The sequence below is a fragment of the Salvelinus sp. IW2-2015 genome, linkage group LG14, assembly GCF_002910315.2.
Source record: "Salvelinus sp. IW2-2015 linkage group LG14, ASM291031v2, whole genome shotgun sequence".
Classification (NCBI taxonomy): domain Eukaryota; kingdom Metazoa; phylum Chordata; class Actinopteri; order Salmoniformes; family Salmonidae; genus Salvelinus; species Salvelinus sp. IW2-2015.
Genome location: NC_036854.1, coordinates 18,847,887 through 18,863,244, shown reverse-complemented (window position 1 = coordinate 18,863,244; position 15,358 = coordinate 18,847,887). Strand labels below are relative to the sequence as shown.

The 15,358-nt window shown below is 40.5% G+C and overlaps 1 protein-coding gene across 6 annotated transcripts in view; it reads left to right on the top strand.

Moving 5' to 3' along the window:
* arid1b (AT-rich interactive domain 1B) overlaps positions 1-15,358 on the top strand; it is a 121,556-nt gene that overhangs the window by 2,298 nt on the left and 103,900 nt on the right. The window lies entirely within an intron of this gene.

Sequence of the window (15,358 nt, the reverse complement as noted above, 5' to 3'; positions counted from 1 at the left end):
CTATCTAGCTAACAGTCAGGTCAGGATGTGTGCAACTGCTGAGCTATTGAAGTAACGTTATCCATTTCAAATCTCAAAAAGCATATCAACGTATGTTGAACAAGCATAATTCTTACTAGCTAACGCTAGCATTCGTTTGTTGATATCCAGCGAACTATTATACACTCTAATTTGTTATATGCTAGCTATAGAATAGCCTGATAACATTTAGCTTTGTAACACTAGTTTGAGGGCCTCGCGTTGGCTAGCTAGATATGCTCCTTGGCCCATATTGTGCATACAGAGTTGCCAACGCCTTTAAGGAATATATTACGCTAGTAGCTAGCTATGTCCCCATGTTGCAATCAATTGGTTAGAGCGATTGCAAGGGCTGGTATCCAGCTAGCTCTTGATCATGACTTTCAGTTCCATTACGTAAGTCATTGGAGGAAGGCGTATTCTGTAGGGGGAATTTTATTAAGAGCTGTGACGCTTGGTCTGAACATTGACACGAATCGCCTGTGGTACGGTTTTGGTAGCATAAGGACCTTTATCTTTCATATATTGACAAAGAATAATACATTAAATTTATACACACCTTTTAGGGTTAGGGTTCACACATGGCCATATTTCCATGTTATAGCGCTTGCTTACAGGAAACTTAGACTACCTGTGCTAATTGGCTGTCTGAGTCTCCGAACACCTGTGTGTAAATGGAAGACAGACACCACAAACGTGTTGTCAGTGGACAATACTGTCGGCTGCAACTCTGTTAAAACGGTGTATAGTATGTGTATTCTGCATTTATGAAATTATTTTGATGTGAAAGTAGAGGGATTTATGTTTCTAGAACAATACCGCAATTGTGAATCGATTCACATTTAACTTAGAGTTTACGCTGTTTTGGCTTCCAGCGCCAATTCGCACTTTAAACAGAACATGTAAGGTCCTTGGGCTAAGGAGTAGCGTTAGGCTCCTGTTGTCCAATATTGGGCTGGTATACAGCTTCAACTTCCGAGGGTACTTTGGAAGTTTGAGAAGTGGAGTGACATTTGACAGCTACTGCCTAGTTTACATAATATTGCATCTGATTGGTTCTCACCATCTATCAAATGTGTGTATTTTCACTGCAGATGTAAATAGAGATGTCTACTGTGTTCTTGCCTAATTTCTTAATCCCTTCAGTAATGGTGTGGGGTAGGATTCAGGATTGTGTTCTGTTTACATTGTGTAATGAAATCTCTAACACTCTGGCTGCTTGCTTCATTTATCTAGTGATGTGATCCTGCTTTTTTGGCAGGGAGCCCATTATGTGGTCTCACCTCCCATAGTGGTTGAGCCCTGACCTTCACACATGCAGATTAGCCATGTGCCTGAGCCCGCCATCAGCCAGCTATTTACCTCAGCAGGAGCATGCACTTGCACTGGTCAGGCCTGCCCTGTGACAACCTGCTCTAAAAATCTGTTTCAAAGCATCGTTGTCTTATTGTAATGTGGGCATGCTTTCTTTCTGGGAAATGTTGGTGTTGTAGCTTAGTTTCCCCACTACTAATTTCTGCCTCACACCAGTGTAAAAAATAAGTTTCAGATAGACGCTTCTTTGTGTATTTACCAGCTCATACCCGCTGTCTCCATCAGATTGAGATTCTGTCACTGACAAGCCTACAGTAAATGTCTAATTTGGAAGTTAATGCTCTTCAGAGGTATTGTAATTGAATCTTAAATTAGGCTTATTAAAGAGGACGTGCCCTGTTTTTCTAGCAGCTCGCTCTCATTCGGGCTTTGCGCACACAAACCTTGGAGCTTCAGAAGAAATACGGAGGGAGAGACACCGAAATAGCTTTGACGCTCGCTTTGGTCTTTGACCATGCTATCAAACGATTTAGTTATGGTATATTTTGACAAATCAAGTGGGTATATTTACAACAAAGATGCCGTTTGTGGATATAGGCCTATAGCAAGATGATCTGCTAAATGCAGAGATTTAATGCCTATAATGTGCAGGATGGTTCTATTCATGACAAGCCTGGACGTCAGTGCGTTGGCCACTTCATTGTGGGTTAGAGAGGGTTCGTCCCATGACTTTGAGTCAGACAAACCTGACATTGGATGTTCAAAACTCTTTTTACACTGCTGGCATATTTATCATAGTTCTGTCCGAATTGCGCTGGTTATCGGAGGAGGTGGCCCTATTTTTTTTGTTTTGAAAAGGCTTTGTCTAAAATTTAGGGCTGTCCCGGACCAAAAAAAAAGATCTTATTCAACCGAAAGTCACCTGTTCTTTCAACCAATCGGTTGGTCAAAATTCTCAAATGTGTATTTCTCCATGAAGAGACACCCTATGTATTTTAATAAAATGAACTATATACGCATTGAGCTTGTCTGATGCTTTACGCGCATTGTTTAAAATAAGACACACATTACTTGAGGGAGCCAAAGATCAAGTTAAACGTAACCCGACTATCCTCCTACTGGCGTTTGCAGATTCTGCGGTTACTCTCCTGAAGTTATCGGTAATAGGCTACATGAGGAGTCGGCAACCTTTATCATGTGGCATGCCAATTTATCTTACCATTTCTACCGATCTGCGTGCCAGTTATGGTTTTCATATGCACATCTTCATGAAAGAGTTGAACTTATAATAACATATTTGTATCTCAATCATTGTCATGTGGCTAAACAAAATTCTACCCGAAACTAAATTAAAATGATACAAACCTAAAAAGTATCATTGCCAACTGTAAATAGCCTACATAAAGCCAACAAATAAAAACATTGCAGCCTGCAGGCAGAAAATATCCTAAAAGAAGTAATAGGCCAATGTGATTTATAGGATATCTTCAATGAACTTGAAACATTGTATCAACTATTAACTTGGATCTGGCCTGAAGCTCATGCTAGCAAACTAGCAAACATTGAATAAAATATTCTGTGCCCTCAGTTTCCCACACCAGTAAGCTCAGGACAGACACAGCTGTAGACTATTTGCGCAACGGATAAGAAGTAATTGGGTAGGTCTATTTTATGACGTTTCCACTGGATCAGAGCATGACATTTGTCCTTTTTCACACAGTTGTTTTTCAAATACAATTGTCATTCTCGATGGATGTAAAAACAGACTTTGTTTGCTTGCTGTTTGACGTGAAGAAAACATTACTTTGTGAAGTTCCACAGCTTATTAGTGGTGGTGTGTTAAGCCAATCAGAAATACTATCAGATCCCCAAATTGGCACATTTTATATGCTTACATTTGTGTGCAGGCCAGGTAGCCTATAGGCCTACTTCTACTCTTGGCATTCTCTAAACCAGCTTCATTAGGAATGCTTTTCCAACAGTCTTGAAGGAGTTCCCACATATGCTGAGCACTTGTTGGCTGCTTTTCCGTCACTCTGCGGTCCAACTCATCCCAAACCATCTCAATTGGGTTGGGTTCGGGTGATTGTGGAAGCCAAGTTATCTGATGAAGCACTCCATCACTCTCCTTCTTGGTCAAATAGCCCATACACAGCCTGGAGGTGTGTTTGTCCTGTTGAAAAACAAATGATAGTACCATTAAGCGCAAACCAGATGGGATGGCCTATCGCTGCAGAATGCTGTGGTAGCCATGCTGGTTAAGTGTGCCTTGAATTCTAAATAAGTCACTGACAGTGTCATCGGCAAAGCACCATCACGCCACCTCCATGCTTCACGGTGGGAACCACACATACAGAGGTCATCTGTTCATCTACTCTGCGTCTCACAAAGACACGACGGTTGCAACCAAAAATCTGGACCCATCAGACCAAAGGACAGATTTCCACCGGTCTAATGTCCATTGCTTGTGTTTCTTGGCTCAAGCAAGTCTCTTCTTCTTATTGGTGTCCTTTAGTAGTGGTTTCTTTGCCGCAATTTGACCATGAAGGCCTGGCACACAGTACTACATGGAACTCTATTCCACATCAAGTAACTGACGCAAGCAGGAAAATTTGATTTAAATAAACACCTTATGGAACAGCGTGGACTGTGCAGCAACCCAAACATTGGCACAGACACATGCATGCACACACGATAACATATGCACTATACATACACGTGGATTTAGTAATGTAGATATGTGGTGGAGTAGAGGCCTGAGGGCACACAGTGTGTTGTGAATGTATTGTAATGTTTTAAAATTGTATAAACTACCTTAATTTTGCTGAACCCCAGGAAGAGTAATGGGGATCCATAATAAATACAAATTCACGCAGTCTCCTCTGAACAGTTGATGTTGATATGTCTTTTGAACTCTGAAGCATCTGCACCATCGAGGGCATTCTGACTGGTTGTATCACCGCCTGGTATGGCAACTGCAGAGGGTAGTGTGTACGGCCCAGTACATCACTGGGGCCAAGCTTTCTGCCATCCAGGAACTCTATACCAGGTGGTGTCAGAGGAAGGTCCAATAAATTGCCAAGGACTCCAGCCACCCTAGTCATAGACTGTTCTCTCTGCTACTGCACGGCAGGCGATTAAAAAATAATAATAATAAAAAAATGCTTAACAGCTTCTACCCCCCCGCCCCCCCCAAGCCATGAGACACTTGAACAGTTAATCACATGGCTACCCGGAATATTTGCATTGTCCCCACCCCAGCCCCCATTTTTATGCTGCTGCTACTGTTTATTATCCATGCATAGTCACTTTACCTCTACATACGAGTGCATATTACCTCAATTACCTTGACTAACCGGTGCCCCCGCACATTGAATCTGTACCGGAACCCCCTGCATATAGCCTCGCTACTGTTTATTTTATTGCTGCGCCTTAATTATTTGTTATTTCAATTTTTTTCTTAAAACTGCATTGATGGTTCAGGGCTTGTATTCGGCCATGTGACAAATAAAAATCGATTTGATTTATTTGGGCTGCAATCAAAGGCTGGTAACTCTAATGAACTTATCCTCTGCAGCAGAGCGGACTTTGTCTTCCTTTCCTGTGGCGGTCCTCATGAGAGCCAGTTTCATCATAGCGCCTGATGGTTTTTGCAACTGCACTTGAAGAAACTTTCAAAGAAACGTGTCTTACAGTAATGATTGGCTGTTTCTCTTTGCTTGTTTGAGCTATTCCTGCCATAATATGGACTTGGTCTTTTACCAAATAGGGCTATCTTCTGTATACCCACCCCTACCATGTCACAACACAACTGATTGGCTCAAACGCATTAAGAGGTAAAGAAATTCCACAAATGAACTTTTAACAAGGCACACCTGTTAATTGAAGTGCATTCCAGGTGACTACCTCATGAAGCTGGTTGAGAGAAAGCTAAGAGTGTGCAAAGCTCTCAAGGCAAAGGGTGACTACTTTGAAGAATCTCATAAAATATATTTGTTTTATTTAACACTTTTTTTGGTTACTACATGGTTTCATATGTGTTATTTCAGAGTTGATGTCTTAACTATTATTCTACAATGTAGAAAATAGTAAAATAAAGAAAAACCCTTTAATGAGTAGGTGTGTCAATTTCTGAATGGTACTGTGCTTATGTACATAACATAACAATCATACATAACATATACAGATGCCAGGGTGTATCTGGTGTGCTTTCTGGATTAAGAGCAAGCATATACCATGGTAGATAGGCCAATAGAGGATAAAATGAGCTTCATTCTCTATTTCTTCGAGGTCACAATACGAGGTCTTTTCTCTTCCATTTCGCCACATTACCGACCTGTTTCAATATGCAGAGGCAATATCCCTGATCTTACCTGTGCACATAGCGATCTCTTGCTTTTAGGTAGGTTATACATAATATATCTCACACACATGAATTGACCCTTAATCAAACAAAAAGTTGTCAATTTAGGTTTATGATTAGTCTCCTCTAATCATTTTTGAAATATTGCATCAAGTTGTTTTCTGATAATATCAATGTTTCCCTTGATTTGGTTTTTGTACAGATGTTCAGTCACGTTTGAAAAAGTCTGACATTTCAGTTGCCCAGGCTTCAGTTCAGTTGCCTATGGATAGATCCCATTGAAAAACGTTATTTATTTAACTAGGCAGGTCAGTTAAGAACAAAATCTTATTTACAATGACAGCCTGGGAACAGTGGGATAACTGCCTTGTTCAGGGGCAGAACAACAGATTTTTTTTTTTACCTTGTCAGCTCTGGGATTCGATCTTGCAACCTTGCGGTTACTGGCCCAACACTCTAGGCTACCTGCCGCTACCTACCTTCTAGCTATTCTGGCAGTTGGCATATCCAACAGTCTATTCCAAAGTCTCACCAAACACGCCTTCCATCTCACCTCACAGGGTTCCCAACCCATGTCCCCAGTTATTGCAAGTGTAGGTGCAAACTTGTGAACACCTAAAGTAATGTACTGCTCTGTTATGGACATGTTTGATTTTGAGATACCTCTTAGCACCCCGCACTCGTGCTGAATATTCCAGAACAGGACACACGCATCTCTGATACAGTTTGGAATACGTAGCATAACCAATATCTTTAGTGTTTCTGTTTCTCCTATAACTCCCCCAAGAGTCGTCTAGGGCAGATGTTCCGTATAGAAAGGTCATATGTTCATCAATAAAAATACCCAAATATTTATAATTACTAGTAAACTCAATGTCTTCACCAAAACAAAACTGAAAAACACTTCTCTTTAGTACCTGGTTTTACAAAATGCTTTATCTGTGTTTTTGTCTGGTTGATCACGAGTCTCCATCTTTTACACCAATTCACTATACAAATTAAACGTTTCTGCAGGTCTTGTTCAGTTTCTGCCATCAAAATAACATCAGCATATAAAAGGATACTTATGATAATGCTATTTTACTCCAATATTTAACAGTTTAAATTATTTTGCCAAATAATTTATAAACATAGCGAACAAAGTCGGTCATAAGGCGTCTCCTTGTTTTACACCGGAGGGTGTGGGAAACCAATCTGTACCATATTCATTAACACGCACACAAGCAATTGGTCTTTGTAAAGAGACTGGATTGCATGATACAATTTCCCATCAACCCCTGTCTTTAACAAACTATAGGCTGAAAGACCACTGAAACATGCAAAAGTAGGCTTTGTGTAATCTATGTCTGTTTAATACAGACGGAGAAGATATGATCTATAGAGGCTCTGGATTTACCAAAACAATTTTGTTCTTCCCCTAGAATGTTTTGATCCTCAAAAGGTAATTAGCCTATTGTTGAGGATGGATGAATATAATTTTATAGACCGTACTTCATAAACGTATGCCTCTATAATTCAGTCACATTGTTTTGAAGATTTCAGAATGGAATTTACTATAGACTTATGGATGGCAGTGTACTGTAGTCAAAACAAATTTGGATTTTAAAACTTAATTAGGCAGTTCAATGTCAAACACTTTCCCATTTTTTTTTTGCAGCGTCAATCACCTTAACTTCTGCCACAGAAAAAGCTCCTTTAAGTATGGGTTACATACAGTGCCGTCGGAAGTTTTCAGACACCATTACTTTTTCCACATTTTGTTACATTACAGCCTTATTCCAAAATGTATTCAATTGTTTTTTCCCCCTCATCACTCGACATACAATACCCCATAATAAAAAGCAAAAACATTTTTTTTAAATAAATTTTAGCAAATTTATTACAAATATAATTTGTTGGAATATCACTTACCTAAGTACTCAGTACTTTGTTGAAGCACCTTCACAGCATTGAGACGTCATGGGTATGATGCTACAAGCTTGGCACACCTGTATTTGGGGAGTTTCTCCCATTCTTCTCTGCAGATCCTCTCAAGCTCTGTCAGGTTGGATGGAGAGCGTTGCTGCACAGCTATTTTCAGTTCTCTCCAGAGATGTTCGATCAGGTTCAAGGCCGGGCTCTGGCTGGGCCACTTAAGGACATTCAGAGAGTTGTCCCGAAGCCACTCCTGTTTTTTCTTAGCTGTGTGTTTAGGGTTGTTGTCCTGTTGGAAGGTAAACCTGAGAGCTCTGGAGCAGGCTCCGTTCATCTTTTGCCTCGAGTTTGACTAGCCTCCCAGTCTCTGCTGCTGAAAAACTCCCCCACAGCATGATGCTGCCACCACCACGCTTCCCTATAGGGATGGTGCCAGGTTTCCCCGAGATGTGATGCTTGGCGTTCAGGCCATAGAGTTCAATCTTTGCTTCATCAGACCAGAGAATCTTGTTTCTCATGGTATGAGATTCTTTAGATGCCTTTTGGTAAGCTTCAAGCGGGCTACCATGGGCCTTTCCTGAGGAGTGGCTTCCATCTGTCCAGGGGTGCTGCAGAGATGGTTGTCCTTCTAGAAGTTTCTCCCATTTCCACAGAGGAACTCTAGAGCTCTGTCAGAGTGACCATCATGTTCTTGGTCACCTCCATGACCAAGGCCCTTCTCCCCCGATTGCTCAGTTTGACTGGGCGTTCAGATCTAGGAAGAGTCTTGCTGGTTCCAAACTTCTTCCATTTAAGAACGATTGAGGCCACTGTGGTCTTAGGGACCTTCAATGCTGCAGAATTTTTTTTGCACCCTTTCCCAGATCTGTGCCTCGACACAATCCTGTCTCAGAGCTCTAACGGACAATTCCTTTGAGGTCATGGCTTGGTTTTTGCTCTGACATGCACTGTCAACTGTGGCACCTTACATAGACAGGTGTGTGCCTTTCCAAATCATGTCCAATCAATGCTAATTTACCACAGGTGGACTCCAAGATGTAGAAACATCTCAAGGATGTTCAATGGAAACAGGATACACCTGTGCTCAGTTTTGAGTGTCATAGCAAAGTGTCTGAATACTTTGTAAAGGCATTTCTATTAATACATTTGCAGTTTTTGCTTTGTCATTATAGTGTGTTGTGTGTAGATCGCTGAGGATTATGATTTTATTTTTTAATCCATTTTAGAATAAGGCTGTAATGTAACAATGTGGGAAAAGTCAAGGGGTCTGAATACTTTCCGAATGCACTGTGTATTCAGTGGTGTAAAGTACTTTAAAAAGACTTTGAAGTACTACATAAGTCGTTTTTGGGGGTTTCTGTACTTTACTTTTCTAGTATTTTTACTTCACTACGTTCCTAAAGAAAATGATGTACTTTTTACTCCATACATGACACTCAAAAGTTCTAATTGCATTTTGAATGCTTAGCAGTACATGGAAAAAGGTCCAGTTCACACACTTCTCAAGAGAACGTCCCTGGTCATCCCTACTGCCTCTGATCTGGTGGACTCACTAAACATAAACGCTTCCTTTGTAAATTGTGTTGGAGTGTGCCCTTGGCTGTCAAAAGTAATAAAAAAGGAAATTGTGCTGTCTGGTTTATTAAATGTAAGGAATTTGATGTATAGCATTTACTTTACTTTTACTCAAGTATGAAAATGTAGTATTTTTTTCCACCACTACTTAAGTGCATTTCAAATCTGATACCTTTTAGACTTTTACTTGAGTTATTTTATATTAAGATATCTTTATTTTTACTCAAGTATGAGAATTGTGTACTTTTTCCACCTCTGTGTTGATCAGACGGTTTTAACATTGTACTTTGCATTTTAGTTCTCAGGGAACATATGTCTTTATAAAATTCTTCCTCAAAATATGCCACATTTTTGTTACCTGAGAACAAACTAGCAAACCACTTTCTCCCACTCCTTAATTAAGTACCTGTGTAATATCAGAGTTCACCCCCCCCCCCCCCCCCTGCTATTCCCTGACTTTCATTGGAATTTTCTCATGTCGTGTTGGTCCTAACTTGTTTATTTGGCTCAAACTGTTGAGGATTCCTGTAACTGGCGGCAGGTAGCCTAATGGTTAGAGCGTTGGACTAGTAACCGAAAGGTTGCAAGATCGAATCCCCAAGCCGACAAGGTAAAAAAAATCTGTCATTCTGCCCCTGAACAAGGCAGTTATTAACTCACTGTTCCTAGGCCATCATTGAAAATAAGAATTTGTTCCTAACTGACTAAAGGTAGAAAATAAGTCTCTTCAAGGTGTAATAACTGCCCTCTCTGATATCTCCGTTTGAATTGGCACAGTCAAACATGCTGGTTTTTCTTAAATTCCTTCCTATAATGTTATCTTGTATTTATATCTTTACACTGTACAAATAAGTATTCAGCTTTGTGTATGACATGCTGACCAGACCGCTCGCGCGCCTACTCCCGCATGTTGATTTTTTTTGTCCACCCACCCCAGACGCAATTGGGACACGGAGGTTGAAATATCAAAACGAAGTCTGAACCAACTATATTAATTTGGTGACAGGTCGAAAAGCATTAAACATTGATGGCAATTTAGCTAGCTAGCTTGCTGTTGCTAGCTAATTTGTCCTAGGATATAAACATTGGGTTATTATTTTACCTGAAATGCACAAGGTCATCTACTCTGACAATTAATCCACAGGTAAAAGGGTAAACCGAGTTAGTTTCCTTCAGGCTTCTTCTTCTTTGGACTTTATATGGCGGTTGGCAACCAACTTTAAGGTGCATTACCACTACCAACTGCAGTGTGGACCTCAGTTCATCTTTCATTCACCCACGTGGGTATATGCTCCTCAAAAACCAATGAGGAGATGGGAGAGATGGGACTTGCAGCGCATCAAGCGTCACAAATAGAACCAAGTTCTATTTTAGCGCCAGGCTATGCAAGAGGCGCGCGAGCGGTGTGGGTGCAATGATTGAATAACATGTATGTGTACTTTTATTTTGCAACGCTCGCGCATGTGATGCAAGCGGTGTGGTCAGCATTTTACTGACCATGGATCCCTTAACTAGTCATTCCAATAAGGCTTTCAGAGTATATAATATCACATTTTGTCATACCACACATCTAAATCAAATGTTGTTTCTTGGAATCTTTGCAGGGTTTTGATGAGTTTCACCAGAGCTCTACATGCCATTTCAGAACATAGAAAGTCATTTGGCACTTTTCTTTAATTACATTTAAGCCTGTATCATTTGCTCCGAATGATGCACAGTAATACCTGGCTGAGAAGGTTTGTGGCCAACCAGAAAATATCATGGATAAAAGAGTAATCAGGAAGTCTACTTTTTCTCTCCAGTTTAAGTCAAAACATCTGCATTCTTCAACCATCTGTGTAGGAGATGAGACCTTAAATGCCAAACAAGTTTCTAGACAGACTGCATAGTTACCCTCCACGACTATCACAGCTTTTCCTTTGACAGATACTGTATGAATGTAAAGTTATCGCTTAAGGGGCATATCCTTCCATTAATTATACACATGTTAGAGTCCTGAAGGAATTCTTGGTTTTCCCCATGATGATTAACAAAGTAATCCAAAGCAACAGGCCATGTAATATCATCAATATCATTTATATAGTCATCTAACCTCCCAATTTGACTGTTAACGGGATCGATTTGACAACAGCCAGTGAAAGTGCAGGGCGCCAAATTCAAACAACAGAAATCTCATAATTAAAATTCCTCAAACATAACAAGTATTATACAACATTTTAAAGATAAACTTGTTGTTAATCCCACAACAAGTGTCCGATTTCAAAAAGGCTTTACGACGAAAGCATACCATGCGATTTATATTAGGTCAGCGCCTAGTCACATAAACACAGCCATTTTTCTAGCCAAAGAGAGGAGTCACAAAAAGCAGAAATAGAGATAAAATGAATCACTAACCTTTGCTCTTCATCAGATGGCACTCATAGGACTTCATTTTACACAATACATGTATGTTTTGTTTGATAAAGTTCATATTTATATCCAAAAATCTCAGTTTACATTGGCGCGTTATGTTCAGTAATGTTTTGCTTCCAAAACATCCAGTGATTTTGCAGAGAGCCACATCAATTTACAGGAATACTCATCATAAATGTTAAGGAAAATACTAGTGTTATGCATGGAATTAAAGATATACTTCTCTTAATGCAACGCTGCTGTGTCATATTTCAAAAAAGTTTTACAGCAAAAGCACACCATGGAATAATCTGAGTACAGCGCTCGGAGACCAAAACAAGCCATACAGATACCCGCCATGTTGTGGAGTCAACAGAAGTCAGAAACAGCATTATAAATATTCACTTACCTTTGATGGTCTTCATCTGAATGCACTCCGAGGAATCCCAGTTCCACAATAAATGTTTGTTTTGTTCTATAAAGTCCATCATTTATGTCCAAATACCTCCTCAAAGTTCTATTACAGTTCGTAGAAACATGTCAAACGATGTATAGAATCAATCTTTAGGATGTTTTTATCATAAATCTTCAATAATGTTCAGACCCCTTAGTCAAACTGCTCTTATTCCCTCCCCCTTCACAGTAGAAGCCTGAAACACGGTTCTAAAGACTGTTGACATCTAGTGGAAGCCCTAGGAAGTGCAATTGGACCAAATGTACACTATCTTGGATAGGCAAAGACTTGAAAACCTACAAACCTCAGATTTCCCACTTTCTGGTTGGATTTTTTCTCAGTTGCTGCCTGCCATATGAGTTCGTTTATACTCACAGACATCATTCAAACCAGTTTTTAGAAACTTCAGAGTGTTTTCTATCCAAATCTACTAATAATATGCATATCTTAGCTTCTGGGCCTGAGTAGCAGGCAATTTACTCTGGGCACGCTTTTCATCCGAACGTGAAAATAGCGCCCCCAGCCATAAGAAGTTATTAAGATCCCCACATATGTAAATAGCATCTGCTTCTGTTTATAGGTATACTTGACTTAACAAATGACTATAGAAGGAGGATGTATCTCTAACCCACGTAGACTGTTCAGGTGGAGAATAGCATGAAAAACAACTTTACACACATTCCCACTCCCCCAGAACCCCTAGGGCTTTCACAATAGTTTTTCTGTTGTGTCCATACCATACATGTCCCTCTGGTTGATCTCGTTTCATGACCCGCCCACTTCCCGTGACGAAATAGTCCTTTCCTCCTGTTATTTCCCCCAGCAGCGTCTTGAAGAGCAGTTCTATAAGGCGATCGGTGTGGGACTTGGCTGATCGAAGGAAGACTTTGTCATGATCAGGATGGCCTCGCAAGCTTTTGTTTTTCCCATAACAGAGTTACTTTCTCCTCCACGGACAGAAACTTCACCTTCACAACCCCGGGACCATTACCTCTCTCCCTCATCCTCTCAACTGCAATCACCTGTTTTGCAGCCTAGGCCAACCGATATCAACTGGTTCACTTTGGAGATTTTTCATCAGCTGGCAGTCCTGCCACTATGATAGACACGTCTGGGTCGAACTTTGATTTGGCGGTACCTATTCTAGGAATTCTACACAGGACTCCAGACGTCCAACTTCAAGAGCTATGCGGTCTTGTAGCTGCTTGTTATTTTTCTCCAGTTGAGTCAGCATAGCTGTATGATTATGCTGAATGGCTTTCTCCAAAGATGCACGTAAGCTGTCAACTTTACTATTCATTCCTTTTTCAATACTCACCTTCATTTTGTCAATCTTTTTTCCATCTTTGTACCTAGGCTCCTTATCTCCATGAGATTGTCCATGCTATTGGCACTTTCTTTCTTTGATAAATTCGGCTCCATGCTTTTCTCACCACTGCGTAGATTTCTACCGGAGTCCGTATGTTTTAGCAGTTAAGTGTTTCTGTTATTGCCGTTCAAGGTAGATAACCAGCTAAGTTTATAGCTAGGCTAGCCAAACATTCCCCAACAAGTCTGTCAATTGACTCTTTCACCCTCACGGGTGTCAGACTTCAGCTGCCTTCATTTACGGGCTGATCTTTGTTTTACACTTTGAAAAAAATTTAATAAAAAAAAAAAAGTTTTGAAGAGTTTGGTCCCATAAAGAAGCAGCAGTGTTTTTCACCGTATACACCGGAAGCACCCATGGAGGTGGGTTACATGTTTTATTTTGCTTTCGACCTCATTAGTGTGTTGTGTACTTGTTTGGTCTAAAAGGTGTAGAGTTTGGGTCTTTGGGATTAAAACTGATCCTGCAGTCAAGATCATGTTTAGTTGATGTTTTTCTTTTTCAACTGTTAGCCATTTGTGTTTACCATGCTGGATTCTGGGAAATGTAAATTTGATTGGTGTTTGCTTTGGTCTTTTTGTTTCTTAGTCCCAACAATAATTGATTTAATTTGGACGCTGCCAGGTGTACAGTAATTTTACAAAAGACAATGTTAGTGCAACATCCTCCACATGCTTTCATTGATGAGAATCCCTTCTGAGTTTCCCCCCCCCATTTTTTCCCCCCAGAATAGGCTGTCTACCTTACCCGTGTGTGTTAACTCAGGGTGCCCAGGCATGACTGCTGACACTTAGACTGCTCGTTTAAAGTGGCCTCTCAGGCTTTCTCGATTTGCTCACAGTTTCTGTAAGTGGTGCTTCAATTGGCCTGAACTTGGCAGTGACATAAAAAGATTTGCTTGAATTTTTTTTTTTGGCACAGCTTGCCGAGTCTCTCGAGAATAACCTGACTCCCAAAGCACTTGACGGCACATTAGCCTGGATATCTTTACCAACCACTAGACCCATGTCTGCCATCCTCATGCCAGTTGATTGGGCTCTGCTGAAGTGATGGAGAGCGCTGATTTCATTGAGATATAAAAAAAATACTTTTGTAGTTTGCAGGACATGGGGAATAGGTCTACTTCAATACTGGGCAGCTTTCATACTGGAATTTGAGTATTGATAGTCAGGATTGGACCATGTTGCTATCATTTTTCTTTGGCAAGTCCTAACTGAAAATTGCCAAAAATTGCAAAAATAAATGTGTGATTGGTGGCACTGTGGAGAGAACATGGCTGCCTTTTCAATGGGTTCATTTTACATTGCCCGGTGCGCCGGATGGGTGGCGTTTGCTCATTTTAGACCATTCCATAAACAAAATCTCCACCCACACGGGGCACCGGGCCTTGCAAAACGAACTCCACCAATACTACATTTGCATCCTACCATGACAGAAACCAAAAAGATGATTCCTTATTCTGCACCTCGGGGCAGCAGGTAGTCTAGTGGTTAGAGCGTTGGACTAGTAACCGAAAGGTTGCAAGATCAAATCCCCAAGGTAAAAATCTGTTGTTCTGCCCCTGAACAAGGCAGTTAACCCACTGTTCCTAGGCCGTCATTGAAAATAAGAATTTGTTCTTAACTGACTTGCCTAGTTAAATCAAGGTAAAATCAATAAAACCTCTTGTCTCCTTTTTGTGATATTATGCCACATAATAATCTGCACACTAATAAAGCAGATCACTGTTTGTGTCTGCATTTATTTCCTACGACAACTGAGAAACCAGGGCAGGATTACCTAGGGAATGTGAGCACCCCCTGTCCTGTAGTTGAGTATGGATGGAATGAAAGATTTGGGACAAGGACATCTGGAAATGTGAGCACATCGAAGTTAAGATTTTAGAAGTTGTGTAGTGTATGCCCAGTTTAAGAGAGACATTTTAAATTTGCAAGCTATAACCTCAACTGTTAACTGTTTA